The sequence below is a fragment of the Dendrobates tinctorius genome, unplaced genomic scaffold, assembly GCF_039654945.1.
Source record: "Dendrobates tinctorius isolate UK_male_01 unplaced genomic scaffold, ASM3965494v1 ptg000162l, whole genome shotgun sequence".
NCBI classification, from domain to species: domain Eukaryota; kingdom Metazoa; phylum Chordata; class Amphibia; order Anura; family Dendrobatidae; genus Dendrobates; species Dendrobates tinctorius.
Window position 1 is genome coordinate 65,931,694 of NW_027361829.1, and position 20,327 is coordinate 65,952,020.

At 47.3% G+C, this 20,327-nt stretch overlaps 1 protein-coding gene across 1 annotated transcript in view; it reads left to right on the forward strand.

The window, feature by feature from the left end:
- The window catches only part of LOC141052768 (microtubule-associated serine/threonine-protein kinase 3-like), a 110,413-nt gene that overhangs the window by 24,044 nt on the left and 66,042 nt on the right, over window positions 1–20,327 (forward strand). Inside the window, exon 2 of the mRNA XM_073550072.1 lies at window positions 7,901–7,989. The gene's annotated coding sequence lies outside the window, so the exon portion shown is untranslated. The remainder of the gene's footprint in view (window positions 1–7,900; window positions 7,990–20,327) is intronic.

Below are 20,327 nucleotides of genomic sequence, written 5' to 3' on the forward strand. Positions count from 1 at the left end.
ATCAACATTGGCTGCAGAAGCCTGCTCCTTAAGGTGCGTCAAAGTTTGCATGAGCAGACGCATAAGTAGGATGCTCATGCTTAGGATGGCGTCGTCTGCACTTACCAGCCGTGTGCATTCCTCAAAACACTGAAGGACTTTACAGAGGTCTTTCAGCTTCGACCACTGCACACCGGTCAACTCTATGTCTGCTCTCAAAGTGCCTGGCCGTGTATCCTCCCACAAATGCATTATGGCCTGCCTCTGCTCGCACAGCCGCTTAACCATGTGCAGGGTGGAGTTCCACCTTGTTGCAATGTCGATAATGAGGTGGTGGTTGGGAAGGTGGAGCAATCGCTGCAGCTTCTGCATACGAACGGAGTGTACAGGCGACCGGCGGATGTGCGCGCACAGTCTTCGCACCTTCTGGAGTAGGGCTGTTAACTCCGGATAATTTTTGAGGAAGCACTGCACCACCAGGTTCAAGGTGTGAGCCAAGCAAGGTATGTGGCTGAGTTTTGAAAGGGCTATGGCTGCCACAAAATTATGCCCGTTATCACTAACTACCTTGCCTGCCTCAAGATGTACACTGCCCAGCCATGACTCAGTTTGTCGCTGAAAGTACTCGGCCAGCACCTCAGCGGTGTGTCTGTCGCCCAAACACATCATCTGCAACACTGCCTGCTGACGCTTTCCACTAGCTGCTCGATAGGGGGACACCTCGTGTGCAACAGTGGCAGGTGCAGATGGAGTGCTCGTACGACTGCGCTCTGTGGACGAGCTTTCGCTTCTGGAGGAGGAGGAGGATGAGGAGGGTCGAACGCCTACAGCCAACTGTTTCCTATACCGTGGGCTAGGCAGCACTGTCCCACCACCGCTGTCCCCTGTGGACCCTGCATCCACCACATTAACCCAGTGCGCAGTGATGGACACGTAACGGCCCTGGCCATGCCGACTGGACCATGCATCAGTTGTGAGGTGCACCTTTCCGCTCACTGACTGCTTGAGTGCACGGACAATGCGGTCTTTCACATGATGGTGGAGGGCTGGGATGGCTTTGCGAGAGAAGTGGCGACTGGGTAGGTCATAGCGTGGTACTGCATAGGCCATGAGTTCGCGGAAAGCTGCGCTTTCCACCAACCGAAAGGGCATCATCTCAAACGAGATTAGTTTGGCAATGTGGGCGTTCAAACCCAGTGTACGCGGATGTGAGACTGAGTACTTTCTTGACCTACTCATAGTGTCTGGGAGGGTGAGCTGGACTTGAAAGCTGCATATGGTGGAAGTAGCGGTGGACAGGGCGGACTGAGAGAGGGTTGATGATGGAGTTGGTGTTCTTTCTGATGGCCTAGAATCAGTCTTTCGTTGATATAACAGTGGGATTCCCTGACTGATGTGGCCTTGCAACGACACCTCAACATTTGATGCTGTGCTAACCGGTGGGCTTACAGTGGGGGAAACAATGTAGCGTTGCTGACTACCTTCGTTGTGATCAGTTGCACATGTGGCACTTGAGGTTTGGTGTTGTGTCCACGCTTGCAAGTGCATGCTGGTTAAATGTCTAAGCATGCAACTGGTATTCAAATTTTTCAGATTTTTCCCTCGGCTAAAGGTCTTTGCGCACTTCTTACAGATAACCTTGGCCTGATCATGAGGATTTTGTTCAAAAAAGTGCCACACTGCACTCTTCCTACTTTGGCAGACATTTTGCGGCCTAGCACACCGTCATCTTTTGACCCTCTGGACAAGCTGTCCAGCAACTCTTTTGATGTTTGGAACCTGTCTTTGGAGTGCTCCGGGCCTGCCAGATAACAGCTGTTGCGATGTCGATGTCTGCTTTGGATGCTCCTCATCTGAGCTATTGGAAGCAGCACCCTCTTCCCCCAATGGATGCCAATCTGGGTCAACAACTGGGTCATCCATCACCTCCTCTTCTATGTCATGTGCACCTTCCTCTGTGTCACCGTGTATGGTGGTATAGTGTGCGGGAAGGGGCACCTGAGTCTCATCAGGGTCAGAATCTGGCTCTGTACACTGCGAGGACAATGTAGTGCTCTGAGTGAATGTACCAGCAGAATCATCCATCAGCGGCTGTGCATCAGTGCACTCCATGTCAGATTCATCTTGGCCTGGGTAATTCACCATTTCACTTGATAATCCAGGCATGGTATGTGAAAACAGCTCCATGGAGTAATCAGTAGTATGGCCTGCGTCATCCTTCAATCTTGGTTGGGGTGAAGGACACAAGGAAAGGTGTGGTTCATGAACATGAGCCTCCAATGACGACTCAGTGCTTTTACTTTTTACAACTTCAGAAGAGGAGGCGATAGAGCTGGAGGCTGAGTCAGCAATGTAAGACAAAACTTTTTCCTGATGCTCTGGCTTTAAAAGCGGTTTGCCAACTCCTAGAAAACTAAGCCTTCGAGGCCTTATGTAGCCAGACGATGACGCAGGCTCAACACCATCTGCATTCGGTCCTATTTTGCTCTTGCCACTACCATCAGATCCACCACCAACACCATCATTACCAGCTGCCAACCCCCGCCCAATTCCACGGCCTCTTCCACCAGCCTTTCTCATTTTTGGTAGAAATGTAGACAAAATCCAACAAACTATATAGTAATGTAAAACAAGGTACAAGGTGTCTATAGGACAGGGGAGATTTTGAATTTCAGCAGACACTTGTGGACACTGGACACTTTTGGATTGTGTGAGGCCCAATGAATATCTGAGCGCTATGTGACAGGCTCGTTGGCACAGCTGTGACCAAAGTGACTAGAGGATAAGGGAGATTTTGAATTTCTGCACACACTGGACACTTTTGGATTGTGTGAGGCCCAATGAATATCTGAGCGCTATGTGACAGGCTCGATGGCACAGCTGTGACCAAAGTGACTAGAGGATAAGGGAGATTTTGAATTTCTGCACACACTTGTGGACACTGGACACTTTTGGATTGTGTGAAGCCCACTGATATCTGAGCGCTATGTGACAGGCTCGATGGCACAGCTGTGCCTGTGACCAAAGTGACTAGAGGATAAGTGAGATTTTGAATTTCAGCAGACACTTGTGGACACTGGACACTTTTGGATTGTGTGAGGCCCAATGAATATCTGAGCACTATGTGACAGGCTCGATGGCACAGCTGTGACAAAAGTGACGAGAGGATAAGGGAGATTTTGAATTTCTGCAGACACTTGTGGACACTTTTGGATTGTGTGAGGCCCACTGATATCTGAGCGCTATGTGACAGGCTCGATGGCACAGCTATGACCAAAGTGACTAGAGGATAAGGGAGATTTTGAATTTCTGCACACACTTGTGGACACTGGACACTTTTGGATTGTGTGAGGCCCAATGAATATCTGAGCGCTATGTGACAGGCTCGATGGCACAGCTGTGACCAAAGTGACTAGAGGATAAGGGAGATTTTGAATTTCTGCACACACTTGTGGACACTGGACACTTTTGGATTGTGTGAGGCCCAATGAATATCTGAGCGCTATGTGACAGGCTCGATGGCACAGCTGTGACAAAAGTGACGAGAGGATAAGGGAGATTTTGAATTTCTGCACACACTTGTGGACACTGGACACTTTTGGATTGTGTGAGGCCCAATGAATATCTGAGCACTATGTGACAGGCTCGATGGCACAGCTGTGACCAAAGTGACTAGAGGATAAGGGAGATTTTGAATTTCTGCACACACTTGTGGACACTGGACACTTTTGGATTTTGTGAGGCCCAATGAATATCTGAGCGCTATTTGACAGGCTCGATGGCACAGCTGTGACCAAAGTGACTAGAGGATAAGGGAGATTTTGAATTTCTGCACACACTTGTGGACACTGGACACTTTTGGATTGTGTGAGGCCCACTGATATCTGAGCGCTATGTGACAGGCTCGATGGCACAGCTGTGACCAAAGTGACTAGAGGATAAGGGAGATTTTGAATTTCTGCACACACTTGTGGACACTGGACACTTTTGGATTGTGTGAGGCCCAATGAATATCACAGCGCTATGTCACAGGCAGAAATTGGCTAGTGTATCACAAACTACAAGGTGTATGTAGAATTGGGCAGAATAGGAATCTCCCTAGAGTGCAGGTCTGTAAGAACAGAACATGTCCTCGTTTTATTCTCACAGAGTGACACACTGATAGCTTCACTGTGGCTGTGATAACAGCCGTTACACGGTACTGTGTGAGGAGCGTACACCGCTGTATGGTGTGAAAAAATGCACGCTCAGTACCTCAGCAGGACAAAAAATTGGGATTGCTTTTAAAAAAGCAGTTTGCGAAGCAGTGGGTAAACAGCAATGCAGGAATGTCAGGAAGCCTTAGAAGGCAGCCCAACAACCAACACCACTGATACACCACTATATAGCCTCCCCTTGCACTGCACACACAGTGACTGATGTGTTGTACAGGCAAAATCGCTAGCAGCAGAAGCAGTTTTTTTTTTCTTCTCAGCAGGACAAAAAAAAAAATTGGGATTGCTTTTAAAAAAGCAGTTTGCGGAGCAGTGGGTAAACAGCAATGCAGGAATGTCAGGAAGCCTTAGAAGGCAGCCCAACAACCAACACCACTGATACACCACTATATAGCCTCCCCTTGCACTGCACACACAGTGACTGGTGTGTTATACAGGCAAAATCGCTAGCAGCAGAAGCAGTTTTTGGTGTCTTCTTCCCTGCCTAATGCTCTCCCTACAAAATCATCAGCAGCAGCAGCTCTCCCTATTCTGAGATCAGCATGAGTAACATGGCGGTCGGCGTGCACGCCCTTTTATACCCCCTGTGACGCCCCCCAAAGCAAGCCAATCACTTGCATGGCCTTCGGAAAGATGGTGGTGACCCGTGCCTATGTCATCACGTTGCCCTCAGTGTCCGTGGATCCTGATTGGCTGAAAAAGAGCGCAAAACAAACTTTTGAAACGCGACTTTGGCGCGTAAGTCGCCGACCTCGTGGCCGACCTCATCCTAGGGTCGGGTTTCGTTTCATGAAACCCGACTTTGCCAAAAGTCGGCGACTTTTGAAATTTTTCGACCCGTTTCGCTCAACTCTACCAGCAACGTCTGCTGGTCCTTGGTAGTGCTTTGTAGCACAGGTATCTCCTGCTTAGTAACCGTGTTCCAGCACTGTCAGCTGGTTAAATGGTTATGCTATTGGCTCTTGTTCCTTCTGCTGCCCCTCCCGGTTCCAGCACCGTCAGCTGGTCCTCGCTAGTTTAATTTGCTCTTGCAGCTTCTGCTAGCCATCCGGGTTCCAGCACCGTCAGCTGGTTCTCGGCAGTGCCTTTGGCCTAGGTGCCTCCTTCTCGGTATCCGAGTTCCAGCAACGTCTGCTGGTCCTTGGTAGTGCTTTGTAGCACAGGTACCTCCTGCTTAGTAACCGTGTTCCAGCACCATCAGCTGGTCCACGGTTGTGCCATTGGCTCTTGTTCCTTCTGCTGCCCCTCCGGGTTCCAGCACTGTCAGCTGGTCCTCGCTAGTTTCATTTGCTCTTGCAGCTTCTGCTACCCATCCGGGTTCCAGCACTGTCAGCTGGTTCTCGGCAGTGCCTTTGGCCTAGGTGCCTCCTTCTCGGTATCCGAGTTCCAGCAACGTCTGCTGGTCCTTGGTAGTGCTTTGTAGCACAGGTACCTCCTGCTTAGTAACCGTGTTCCAGCACTGTCAGCTGGTCCACGGTTGTGCCATTGGCTCTTGTTCCTTCTGCTGCCCCTCCGGGTTCCAGCACAGTCAGCTGGTCCTCGCTAGTTCCATTTTCTCTTGTTCCTTCTGCTACCCATCCGGGTTCCAGTATCGTCAGCTGGTTCTCGGCAGTTCCTCAGCCTTCTTGTACCTTCTGCTACTTTAATAAATTAGATTAAAAACACATGTGACATGCACACATATGAACAAGTCGGTAGGACACTGTTCATACCACCCACCGACTCAAACACAAACAGAGAACACAGAATGACAATTGTGCATAAATATCCTGCAGTAAAACGTATAACAGTAGTCAGCAAGTGCTGATGAAAAGATGATAACAAATACAGGGTATTTAGTCGACACTTTTTTTGCAAAAATAAATCAATTTTTTTTGCAAAAAATCAAGCTGCGTCACCGCGTCAAGGTAATCCTATTGAAGCAGTCCCTATCTAATGTATTTAAAACCTGAACATGTGAACAGTGTCTAAATGAACAGGATGAAGATAGGCCGCTTCCTAGTATGGGCACGTGGTGTAAGCCAGCTCTTTATGTGCATGTCACACAAACGAGGGGTGGGGTCTCTCAAATCATGCATAGGCACGGAAAAAACTGGATTAAAAACACATGTGACATGCACACATATGAACAAGTCGGTAGGACACTGTTCATACCACCCACTGACTCAAACACAAACAGAGAGCACAGAATGACAATTGTGCAGAAATATCCTGCAGTAAAACATATAACAGTAGTCAGCAAGTGCTGATGAAAAGATGATAACAAATACAGGGTATTTAGTCGACACTTTTTTTGCAAAAAATTGTATATCAAGCTGCTTCACTGCATCAAGGTAACCCTATTGAAGCAGTCCCTATCTAATGTATTTAAAACCTGAACATGTGAACAGTGTCTAAATGAACAGGATGAAGATAGGCCGCTTCCTAGTATGGGCACGTGGTGTAAGCCAGCTCTTTATGTGCATGTCACACAAAAGAGGGGTGGGGTCTCTCAAATCTGCTACTTTTCCAAGTTCAAACTTGTGGAAATGGTTTTTGGTTCTCACTCTGGATCTCCCTGACGATGACCCTGAAGACGACGACCCTGAAGACCACACTGAAGAAGACCAAAAAGATGACCCTGAAGAAGATGACCAAGAGGACAAAGAACATGAAGACAACCACCAAGATGCAGAACAACAAGAGACAGAAGACCAAGAAGCAGAAAAACCAAAAGCAGAAGAACATTAAGCATAAGACTAAAAATCAGAGCAAATGATATTATCTAAATTATAAGCAGAAGAAGACTAAGCAGTGTATGGGGGTGAGTCCGTTCCTCCTCGTGGTGCCCCTGGAAAATGGCTGCTGCTGCAGGCCAAACTGAACACGGACAAATCCTGTTGTAAATCTTTTGTGACTGGCAGAACGGAAGGTGTAATCTTCAAACTTTTATAGATAACAACTACAGGAATGCCTGTCACAAATAAGAATATGATGAAGAAGAATAGGAAGAAGATGAAGAAGTAGAATATGAAGAAGAATAATCGTTGAATAAGAAGAATATGAATAATGTACAAAAAAAGAATAATAGGAAGAAGAAGAAGATGAATAAGGTGAAGAAGAAGTTGATGAAAAAGATGCTTCTGCTGCTGCTGAGGATGATGAAGGAGAAAGTGTGGGAAAAGTAAAAAAGATGGTGAAGAGCATGGAAGTAGTGAAACATTCATATCTGACAAAATATAAAAGAGGTTAACATAGTCAATATCTTTGTAACTCCGAACGTCTTTAAAAAAAAAAAAATTAATTCCTGCTATTCCATTTGATTGGGCTAAACCTCTATGGCTTTAATGTCTGCTACACCTCCCACAATACATTCTACATTATTATTAGTTGATTGTTCATGTAGAATTAACCTACAAGGAAAGAAAGGGTTTTTTTTAATTCCGATATTTCTGTTCCATTGACTTGAATGGGACTTCCGGGATCGGAATCGGTGATACCCGATACTTTTTTTATATCGGCCGATCCAATCCGATCCGATATTTTTCAATATCGGGTGGTATCGCTCAACACTAATTGCACTTGATAAATTGACGGATTGCTGTAAAATCACCATAAAGTACAGGTTATTTGATGCGATGGTGAATTCTCTGTTCTCACAAATACTATAGAAGAATGAAAAGACCACAAGTTTAATGAAGTGACAAATGCACTTTTCTTTTTACAAGGCAATCACAGACTGCATTAATAAGGCTGCGAGACAGGAAAAAAAAGTAGCAGATTCTTCTTCCAGGGTGATAAATTACACATTTAGAAGGTAAGCGTTCATCAATTTGCTTACATCTGCTGCCCTTGGAATACAGTCATTGCTGGTCGTAGTTGCATGTACAGGGCCATCAGTTTAGATGGGTTTTCCGTGACTACAATATTGATGGTCTATCCATAGGATCTGGAGCCAATCAGCTGGTTGAAGGGATGGGCACAGCACCAGACCATTGTGGTGGTCATGCCTGGTACTGCAGCTCAGTATAATTTATAGTGTAACCTGCAGTAGAATGTCTGTCTCTAGTTCCTCTCTCCATAAAACTTTATAAGCACCAACTGACATCTCTTATCTCAGTAATCGGAAAGTCTGTCTTCACTGAACACAGATCTTAACCATCACTTGAGTGAAAAATCAGTCCAGGAGGAGGAGAAAGCAGGTTTATCTGATAAGATATTACAACGTTGCTTATTTTATATGTGTACCATTGATTTATGCAATAAAAATGTAAATGACGGCTACGCTTAAGTGAATAGAACAAAACTGCAATACCAGGAATAGCCACTATAAGGTGTATGGAACTGTGCATGGTAGGTAGACAATGCAGGGAAGGCTGCTCTTGCTGGAGTGCTGTGACCAGCTGATTGGCCAGGATAGCAAGGGATGGATACCCATTCATCTGATGGGATCAAAGATCAATATTCTTGTCCTGGAAATTCTGTTTAACCCCTTCATGACCCAGCCTATTTTGACCTTAATGACCTGGCCATTTTTTGCAATTCTGACCAGTGTGCTTTTATGAGGTAATAACTCAGGAACGTTCATGTTAGTGGTAAATTTAGGTCGATAATTTTTGCTTTTATTTCTGAAAAAAAACGGAAATTTGGCGAAAATGTTGAAAGTTTCGCAATTTTCAAATTTTGAATTTTTATTCTGTTAAACCAGAGAGTTATGTGACACAAAATAGTTAATAAATAACATTTCCCACATGTCTACTTTACATCAGCACAATTTTGGAAACAAATTTTTTTTTGTTAGGAAGTTATAAGGGTTAAAAGTTGACCATCGATTTCTCATTTTTACAACAAACTTTACAAAACCATTTTTTTAGGGATCACCTCACATTTGAAGTCACTTTGATGGGTCTATATGACAGAAAATACCCAAAAGTGACACCATTATAAAAACTGCACCCCTCAAACTACATTCAAGAAGATTATTAATCCTTCAGGTGCTTCACAGGAACTAAAGCAACGTGGAAGGAAAAAATGGATATTTTAAGTTTTCCAACAAAAATTTCCTTTTAGCATCAATTTTTTCATTTTCACATGGGTAACAGGATAAAATGGATCCTAAAATTTGTTAAGCAATTTCTCCTGAGTACACTGATACCTCATATGTGGTCATAAACCACTGTTTGGGCGCACAGCAGGGCTCAGAAGGGAAGGAGCGCCATTTGACTTTTTGAATGGAAAATATGCTGGGATATTTAGCGGTTGCCATGTCACGTTTGGAGAGTCCCTGTGTGCCTAAACATTGGAGCTCCCCCAGAAGTGACCCCATTTTGGAAACTAGACCCTCCAAGGAACTTATCTAGATGCATAGTGAGCACTTTGAACCAGGGCCGCAGCTATAATGAGCCAAGTTGAGCCAGGTGCTGAAGCGGCAGGCAATAGGGGGCAGCATTATGCGCTCTTCTACCCACAGCAACTACAATTTAGCCTCTGCACGCTGGTGCTGCAGTCGTGCAAGAGGCTGTAATTGATGAGATCACAGGAGGGAAGGAGTCAGGGCCCCCTGATCATGTGACCCTGACTCCTCCCCTCCTATGACCTCATCACAGGTCCTGTGCGCATCAGCCCTTGTTTTATGCAGGACTCTGCTGTCTGTGCTGGCTGTCATCGTCCTGGATGAGGGAAGTTTATTTGTGGGGTCAGGGGGGTTTACAGGGTGTATGTGGCAGAGCCGCGAGTGTGTGAGGTGTACGGAGCAGATCTGCAAGTGTACGAGGTGTACGGAGCAGAGATGTGTACGGAATGGAGCTGTGTGTGTACACGGAGTGCAGCCGTGTGTGTGTATGAGGTGTACGGAGCAGAGCCGAGAGTGTGTGAGGTGTATGGAGCGGAGCTGTGTGTCTACGCGAGGTGTACAGAGCGGAGCTGTGTGTACGAGGTGTAAGGAGCAGAGCCGCGTGTGAATGAGGTGTAAGGAGCAGAGCCGCGTGTGAATGAGGTGTAAGGAGCAGAGCTGCGTGTGTATGAGGTGTAAGGAGCAGAGCCGCGTGTGTACGAGGTGTATGCAGCAGAGCCGCATGTGTATGAGGTGTAAGGAGCAGAGCCGCGTGTGTAAAAGGTGTAAGGAGCAGAGCCGTGTGTGTACGAGGTGTAAGAAGAAGAGCCGTGTGTGTACGAGGTGTAAGAAGCAGAGCTGCATGTGTATGAGGTGTAAGGAGCAGAACCGCGTGTGTATGAGGTGTAAGGAGCAGAGCCGCGTGTGTATGAGGTGTAAGGAGCAGAGCCGTGTGTAAGAAGCAGAGTTGCATGTGTATGAGGTGTAAGGAGCAGAGCCGCGTGTGTATGAGGTGTAAGGAGCAGAGACGCATGTGTATGAGGTGTAAGGAGCAGAGACGCGTGTCTACGAGGACCGAGGTGTACGGAGCAGAGCCTCCAGTGTGTGAGGTGTACGGAGCGGAGCCGCGTGTGTATGAGGTGTAAGGAGAGGAGCCGCGTGTGTATGAGGTGTAAGGAGCGGAGCCGCATGTGTGCGAGGTGTAAGGAGCGGAGCCGCGTGTGTGCGAGGTGTAAGGAGCGGAGCCGTGTGTGTGCGAGGTGTAAGGAGCGGAGCCGCGTGTGTGCGAGGTGTAAGGAGCGGAGCCGCGTGTGTGCGAGGTGTAAGGAGCGGAGCCGCGTGTGTGCGAGGTGTAAGGAGCGGAGCCGCGTGTGTGCGAGGTGTAAGGAGCGGAGCCGCGTGTGTGCGAGGTGTAAGGAGCGGAGCCGCGTGTGTGCGAGGTGTAAGGAGCGGAGCCGCGTGTGTGCGAGGTGTAAGGAGCGGAGCCGCGTGTGTGCGAGGTGTAAGGAGCGGAGCCGCGTGTGTGCGAGGTGTAAGGAGCGGAGCCACGTGTGTATGAGGTGTAAGGAGCAGAGCCGCGTGTGTATGAGGTGTAAGGAGCAGAGCTGTGTGTGTATGAGATGTAAGGAGCAGAGCCGCGTGTGTACGAGGATTGAGGTGTACGGAGCAGAGATGCACATGTACAAGGTGTAGGGAGTGGAGCCGTGTGTGTGTACGAGGTGTACGGAGCAGAGCCTCGAGCATGTGAGGTGTAAGGAGCGGAGCCGCGTGTGTACAAGGTGTAAGGAGCAGAGCCGCATGTGTACGAGGGGTAAGGAGCGGAGCCGCATGTATACGAGGTGTAAGGAGTGGAGCCGCGTGTGTACGAGGTGTAAGGAGCAGAGCCGCGTGTGTACGAGGTGTACGGAGCGGAGCCGTGTGTGTGTACAAGGTGTATGGAGCAGAGCCTCGAGTGTGTGAGGTGTACGGAGCGAAGCCGCGTGTGTACGAGGTGTAAGGAGCAGAGCCGCATGTGTGCGAGGACCGAGGTGTACGGAGCAGAGCCGCACGTGTGCGAGGTGTAGCGAGTGGAGCCGTGTGTGTGTACGAGGTGTAAGGAGCAGAGCCTCGAGTATTTGAGGTGTACGGAGCGGAGCCACGTGTGTACAAGGTGTAAGGAGCAGAACCGTGTGTGTACGAGGTGTAAGGAGCGGAGCCGCGTGTGTACGAGGTGTAAGGAGCGGAGCCGCGTATGTATGATGTGTAAGGAGTGGAGCCGCGTGTGTACGAGGTGTAAGGAGCGGAGCCGTGTGTGTGTACAAGGTGTATGGAGCAGAGCCTCGAGTGTGTGAGGTGTACGGAGCGAAGCCGCGTGTGTACGAGGTGTAAGGAGCAGAGCCGCATGTGTACGAGGACCGAGAGCAGAGCAGAGCCGCACGTGTGTGAGGTGTACGGAGTGGAGCCGTGTGCGTGTACGAGGTGTTCGGAGCAGAGCCTTGAGTGTGTGAGGTGTACGGATCGGAGCCACGTGTGTACGAGGTGTAAGGAGCGGAGGCGCATGTGTACGATGTGTAAGGAGTGGAGCCGCGTGTGTACGAGGTGTAAGGAGCGGAGCCACGCGTGTGGGAGGTGCACGGAGCAGAGCTGCACTTGTACGAGGTGTACGTTGTAGAGATGTGTAAGGAGTGGAGCTGTGTGTGTACAAGGTGTATGGAGCAGAGATGTGTACGGAGTGGAGCTGTGTGTGTACCAGGTGTACGGAGCAGAGCCGCGAGTGTGTGGGGTGTGCGGAGCTGTGTGTGCCAGGTGTATGGAGCAGAGCCACGTATGTGCGAGGTGTATGGAGCAGAGCCGCATGTGTACGGAGCAGAGATGTGTACGGAGCAGAGCCGTGTGTGTGTACAGAGCGGAACCGTGTGTGTTCACGGAGTGGAGCCGTGTGTATGGAGCGGAGCAACGCATGTGCGAGGTGTACGGAGCGGAGCAGCGCATGTGCGATGTGTATGGAGGGGAGCAGCGCATGTGCGAGGTGTATGGAGCGGAGCAGCGCATGAGCGAGGTGTAGAGAGCAGAGCAGTGCATGTGCGAGGTGTACGGAGCAGTCGCGTGTGTGTGAGGTGTATGGAGCGGTACCGCGTGTGTACGAGGTGTATGGAGCAAAGTCGCATGTGTACAAGGTTTACGGAGTGGAGCCATTTGTGTACAAGGTTTACAGAGCATAGCCACATGTGTACAAGGTGTACGGAGCAGAGCCGCATGTGTACGAGGTTTACAGAGTGGAGCCGTGTGTGTGCGAGGTGTACAGAACGGAGCCGTGTGTGTATGAGGCCTAAAAAGCAGAACCGTGTGGGTATGATGTATGCGGAGCCATACGTGTACAAGGTGTATGGTGGGGAGCATTCATACCTCCCAGCGGGACAGTCCCGATTTTGAGAGAGATTCTGCCCCACTGCCCCGGCTGGGAGCTTACTTTTCCCGCGGACACAGGAGTACACGGCGGAGCACCGAGGAGCACTTTATAATTCGCCCGTGACGTTCCACTGGAAGTGACGTGCTAGAAGCTGACTGGAAATGAGGTAATTTCGGGAGGAGATTGTGACGGAACCATGGAGGCACTTCAGGGAATGCTTCAGATCCATCACCGTATCCTCCCCCAACAGCGCGGACAGCAGGATCACCGTGGACTCGGGATGCTGGCCATGTGAGCGGATCATGATATGTCCTGCATCGGGAGGCTCAGGTGGGCTCTACAGTGGGAGCCGGGCTGCTGTAGTATCTTTATTGAATCTTTCATTCTCTCTCTCTTTCTTACCTTCTTCTTTCTTTCTTTCTATGTTATTTCTTTCTTTCCCCTCTTCCCCTCTTTTTTTCTCTCTCTGTTCTTTCTTTCTTTGTCTCTGTTTTCTTTTTCTCTCTGTTCTTTCTTTCTTTTCCTCAGTACAAGTCAGTGTGCCCACAGTACCAGTCGAATAAGAGGGGTAGGAAACTAGGTGACACTGGTCACATTGAGCCTCTCATACTTTTTACTGGTGTATAATCATATGCCCTGAGCACCCCCATAAAGTGGACCAGCGCCAGACAACAGGGTACAAGCAAATCACTATTACTATCAGTCCAAGTGGACAATTATATAGGCAAAGTTAATGATGTCCCTGTGCCAAGCACTGCGGAGGATCAGAATACACTGAGGAGACCAGAACAGCGGGGTTTGGGTAGAAGAAATATATGGGGCCCATTAACACTGTATGAAATAATATATGGTGCCCATTATGCTGTATGAAGTAATATATGCTGCCCATTATGCTGTACGAAGTAATATATGGTGCCCATTATCCTTTATGCAGTAATATATGGTGCCCATTATGATGTATGAAGTAATATATGGTGCCCATTATACTGTATGAAGTAATATATGGGGCCCATTATGCTGTATGAAATAATATTTGGGGCCCATTATACTGTATGCAGTAATATATGGTGCTCATAATACTGTATGAAGTAATAAATGGGGCCCATTATACTGTATGAAATAATATATGGTGCCCATTATACTATATGCAGTAATATATGGTGCTCATAATACTGTATGAAGTAATATATGGGGCCCATTATACTGTATGAAGTAATATATGGGGCCCATTATGCTGTAAGAAGTAATATATGGGGCCCATTATGCTGTATGAAATAATATTTAGGGCCCATTACACTGTATACAGTAATATATGGGGCTCATTTTACTGTATGAAGTAATATATGGTGCCCATTATACTGTATGAAGTAATATATGGTGCCCTGTTATGATTGAGTCACCGTGGAGGAAAAAACAAAACACAAGCTCAGCCCAGAAAATTAGAGAGGTTGGAAACTAGCGGATTGCAGACCCCTAATCCTATCACACAACTAGCAGTAGCCGTGGAGTTTTCCTACGGTGATCCTAGACACCTCGTCATAGCCGGAGATCTACATAAGCCTAAAGAGAGAAAAGGGAAAAACTGACTGCCCCAGAGCAGACCCCAAAGCAATAGGCAGCCCTCAACATATAATGACTGTGAAGCAAGATGAAAACACTAACACAGATAGAAAGATAGGTTGAGCAAACAATGGGGCCCAAGCTAACTAAAAAGGACAGGACAGAAAAGCTGCTGTCTGCAATCCGAAAAAACCCTGCTAAAAAATATTACCAACACAACTGATAAGCAAAAAGGACCCTGAAATCACTAGACTTCAAACCCTATATCAGCACTTAGAATATTCTGGAAGCAGAGCAAAAGAGAACACTGATCAAGGAAAAAGAATCCAGCACACCCCCGGCCGGGGATTGCTGAACTCCAAAAAACAAATCAAACAAAACCAAACTAATAAGTTCAATAGCAGAGCAAAAACTTATCTTTGGGAAGCAGGAATCAGACTGGTCACCAAGAATCCAGCAGAGAAATCACCAGCGACTCAGAAGGGCGTCGGCTGCCTTATATCCAGTCTGAAGTTCCCGTTACCCAGTCACCATCTACCTGATCAGGTGTTTGGTTTCTTTCATCTAAATCAGCCTCACTACCTTCCTTCACCAGAAGAGGGAGATCCTCGGACACAAAAGATGAATGAACAGATGAGCTCACAACAGTACCTCCCCCTTGAGGATGGGTCACCGAACCCTCATCCAAGCCACCAGGCCGATCAGGATGAGCTCGATGAAAAGCACGCACCAATCTTTCGGCATGAATATCCGAGGCAGAGACCCAGGAATTATCCTCCTGACCATAACCCTTCCACTTAACCAAATACTGGAGTCTACGTCTAGCCAGACGGGAATCCAGTATCTTCTCTACCTCATATTCCATGCTACCTTCAACCAACACAGGGTCAGGAGGTGCCGCCATAGGAACCACTGGTTCAACAAACCTCTTCAACAAGGACTTATGAAACACATTATGAATCTTAAATGTGACAGGAAGAGCCAACCGAAAAGAGACCGGATTAATAATCTCCAAAATCTTGTAAGGTCCAATAAATCTAGGTTTAAACTTTGGAGAAGCCACTTTCATAGAGATATTCTTTGACAACCAGACCATATCACCCACCTTAAACCCGGGACCAATGGTCCTATGCCGGTTAGAAAACCGCTGGGCCTTTTTCTGGGAAAGAGACAACTTATCCACCACTTGGTCCCAAATCTACTGCATTCTTTCCACCACAGTGTCAACCCCTGGACAGGCAGAGGACTCCACCTGCCCTGAAGAAAATCGAGGAAGAAACCCAAAGTTACAGAAAAAGGGTGACATCAAAGTGGCAGAACTAGCTCTATTATTTAAAGCAAATTCGGCCAAGGGTAAAAATGAGACCCAATCATCCTGATCAGCAGATAGAAAACATCTCAAATAAGCCTCCAAAGTCTGGTTTGTTCTCTCCATCTGCCCATTGGTCTGAGGGTGAAATGCAGAGGAGAAGGACAACTGAATTCCCAACTTGGAACAAAAGGTCCTCCAGAATCTAGAGACAAACTGAACTCATCTGTCCGATACAATGTTCTCAGGAATCCCGTGCAAGCGAACCACCTGTTGCAAAAACAAGGGCACCAACTCTGAGGAAGATGGCAACTTAGGGAGTGGTACAAGATGGACCATCTTAGAGAATCTATCACAAATCACCCAGATAACAGTCATCCTCTGAGAGACAGGCAGATCAGAAATAAAATCCATTGAAATATGGGTCCATGGCCTCATGGGCACCGGCAAAGGCATCAACAAACCACTAGAACGAGAACAAGGCTTAGATCGGGAGCAAGTCCCACAGGACTGCACAAAATTTCTGACATCACGAGACAAGGCAGGCCACCAAAAAGACCGACTCACCAAATCTCTAGTACCAAAAATACCTGGATGACCAGCCAACGCGGAGCAATGAACCTCAGACATCACTTTACTCCTCCACTGGTCAGGAACATATAACCTACCACTGGGACAACGCTCAGGCTTATCCTCCTGAATCTTCTCCAGAGCACGTCTCAAATCAGGCGAGATGGCAGAAAGAACCACCCCCTCACCTAAGATGGTAGCAGGCTTGGTCACAGTAGGAGAATCGGCCAAAAAACTCCTAGAGAGGGCATCAGTCTTAACGTTCTTAGTGCCCGGGAGAAAGGAGACCACAAAATCAAAACGTGTGAAAAACAAGGCCCACCTGGCCTGTCTCGGATTCAAGCGTTTAGCCGACTCAAGGTAGATCAAATTCTTGTGGTCAGTGAGGACCACAACTTGATGTCTAGCTCCCTCCAACCAATGTCTCCACTCCTCAAATGCCCACTCCATGGCAAACAGTTCTAGATTCCCCACATCATAGTTGCGTTCCGAAGGAGAGAACTTTCGGGAAAAGAAGGCACAGGGGTTCATTTTAGATGTTACAGGATCTTTTTGGGACAAAACAGCTCCTGCACCAGTCTCTGAAGCATCCACCTCCACCTTGAATGGAAGTGAGACATCGGGTTGTCGCAGAACCGGAGAAGAAGTGAACCTCCGCTTCAGCTCCTGAAAAGAAGAAACAGCCTCTGGAGACCAATTTAGCAAATCAGCGCCCTTCATAGTCAAATCAGTCAATGGTTTGGCAATAACAGAAAAATTGGCTATGAACTTACGATAAAAATTAGCAAAACCCAAAAACTTCTGGAGAGCCTTCAAAGAAGTGGGCTGCACCCAATCATAAATGGCCTGTACCTTGGCCGGGTCCATTTCAATAGTTGACGGAGACAAAATAAATCCCAAAAATGAAATCCTCTGTACACCAAAAAGACATTTCGATCCCTTAACATACAGGGAATTGTCCCTCAAAATCTGGAACACAGTCCGAACATGTTCCACATGAGAGTCCCAATCCCTGGAAATGATCAAAATATCATCCAAATAGATGATCAGAAACTTATCCACAAAGTCCCGGAAAATATCGTTCTTGAAGCACTGGAAGACAGAAGGGGCGTTAGTGAGCCCAAAAGGCATCACCAGGTACTCAAAATGTCCCTCCGGAGTATTAAACGCTGTCTTCCATTCATCCCCATGCTTAATGCGAATAAGATTATACGCCCCCCTGAGGTCAAGCTTGGCAAACCAGCAAGCACCTTCAACTCTAGGAAATAGGTCAGAAATCAAGGGTAACGGATACTGATATTTAACAGTAATTTTGTTAAGGGAGCGATAGTCAATACAGGGCCTTAATGAACCATCCTTCTTGGCCACAAAAAACACCCAGCACCCAAGGGTGAAGAGGATGGTCTAATATGACCCTTCTCCAACGACTCCTTAATATAAGAATGCATAGCCTCATGTTCGGGTACAGATAAATTAAAAAGTCGACCCTTGGGAAATTTACACCCCGGACTCAGCTCAATTGCACAGTCATAACTCCTATGAGGAGGCAAAGACGCAGACTTACTCTCACTAAACACATCATAAAAATCAGCCAAATAGTCAGGAACCTCATGCGACTGGGGAGAGGTGGAGAAAACAGGAGTGTCACTAAGAGCACACCGGCAACCCCAACTCACCACAGACAGAGATTTCCAATCAAAAACTGGATTATGGATTTGCAACCAGGGGAACCCCAGCACGATGGTATCATGCAAATTATGCAATACCAAAAATCTGCAATTTTCTTGATGGTCTGGGGCGACCCGCATTACCACCTGGGTCCAAAACTGAGGTTTATTCTTCGCCAAAGGAGTAGCATCAATACCCCTCAAAGGAATAGGCGTCCGCAGGGGTGTCATAGGGAATCCACAATGTTTAGCAAAATCTAAATCCATTAGGTTCAAGGCTGCTCCTGAATCCACAAAGGCTTTAGCAGAAAATGTGGACAGGGAGCAGATCAGAGTAATTGCCAGAAGAAACTTAGGTTGTACACCACCTACTGCAAATGTGTGTGCAAAACGTTTCTCTCGTTTAGGGCAGACAGAAATAATATGAGAGGCATCTCCACAGAAAAAACACAGCTTATTACGCCTTCTGAACTCCTGATGTTGCGCCCTAAACAAAACTCTATCACATTGCATAGGTTCAGACATTTGTTCAACAGGTGGCAGCATTTCCCGTATAATTTTACGTTCACGTAAACGCCGATCAACCTGAATGGCTAATGACATAGAATCGTCAAGACCAGAGGGAACAGGAAATCCCACCATAGTATCTTTTATGGTTTCTGACAAATACTTCCGAAAGAGAGCTGCCAAGGCACCATCATTCCAAGTGGTGAGGACCGCCCACTTTCGGAATTTTTGACAGTACAGTTCTGCAGAATCTTGACCCTGGCTCAATGCCAACAGGGTCTTTTCAGCTTGATCAATCGCATTAGGTTCATCATACAACAACCCCAAGGCCTGAAAAAATGCGTCCACATTAGTTAGAATAGGATCATCTGGTACTAAAGAAAACGCCCAATCCTGGGGATCGCCGCGCAGCAAGGAGATGACAATTTTAACCTGCTGCGCAGAGCTCCCCGATGAGTTAGGCTTCAAGGCAAGAAATAATTTACAATTATTCTTAAAATTCAAAAATTTAGACCGATCCCCAAAAAACACATCAGGAGTGGGGATTTTTGGTTCAGCAGCGTGTGAATGAGCAAGATAGGTGGAAATTCCTCGCACTTCAGCAGCAAGCTTCTCCACACGATCAGACAATTGCTTAAACTCCTTTAGAAAAAACAAATATTCCTCCTACGGTCTCAGAGAAAAAAAGGAAAAAATATACACAAAAAAAATTCTGACACTTTTTTTTCTTTTCCCTTTTAACAATTCCTTCCTGCTTTTGAGTACCCTAGAATCTGCGGTATGGCTGGTGATTCTGTTATGATTGAGTCACCGAGGAGGAAAAAACAAAACACAAGCTCAGCCCAGAAAATTAGAGAGGTTGGAAACTAGCGGATTGCAGACCCCAAATCCTATCACACAGCTAGCAGTAGCCGTGGAGTGTTAGTACGGTGATCCTAGACACCTCGTCACAGCCGGAGATGTTATGATTGAGTCACCGTAGGAGGCAAAAACAGAAACGCTAGCTAAGACCAGAAAACCAGAGAAGTTGGCAGCTATCGGATTGCAGACCCCTCAACCTATCAACACAACTAGCAGTAGCCGTGGGGGGCTCCTACGATGCCCTAGGCCCCTCGATCACAGCGGGAGGACAACATAGCCTAAAGACAGAAAGGGAAATCTAAATTGCCCCAGAGCAGACCCCAAAGCAAAAGGCAGCCCCCCCACATATAATGACGGTGAAGCAAGAAGAAAGAACAAAACACAGACAGAAAGACAGACTGAGCAAAGATGGGGCCCAAGCTAGCTTAGATAGGAAAGGACAGGAAGGCTGCTGTCTGCAATCCGTGAAAAACCCTATGAAAAGAAGAGCCAACAAACTGACAGTAAAAAAGGCCCTGAAGACCCTAGGCTTCAAAAAAGGCTATGTCAGTACTCAGGAATATTCTGAAGACAGAGCAACAGGCAAAAGGAGATTCAGCTCACCCCAGCAGGGAATGGCAGAATCCAGAAAAGCAAGGAAAACAAAACACTAATGCAAAAAGGCAAAGCAGAAATCTTAGCTATAGATGAGCAGGAATCAGACTGGTTTCCTAGAAGTCCACAGAGAAATCACCCGCAGGCCAGAAGGGCGTCGGCAGCCTTATATCCAGTCATTAACTCCACTCAGCCAGTCATCATCATCAGCCCCGGGTGTTTGACAATCAGGCTCACTACCTTTCTTCACCAGAAGAGGGAGTTCCTCGGGCCTCAGTAGTGAAGGGGAAAATGAACTCACAACAGTACCTCCCCCTTGAGGAGGGGTCACCGAACCCTCAACCACGCCACCAGGGCGATCAGGGTG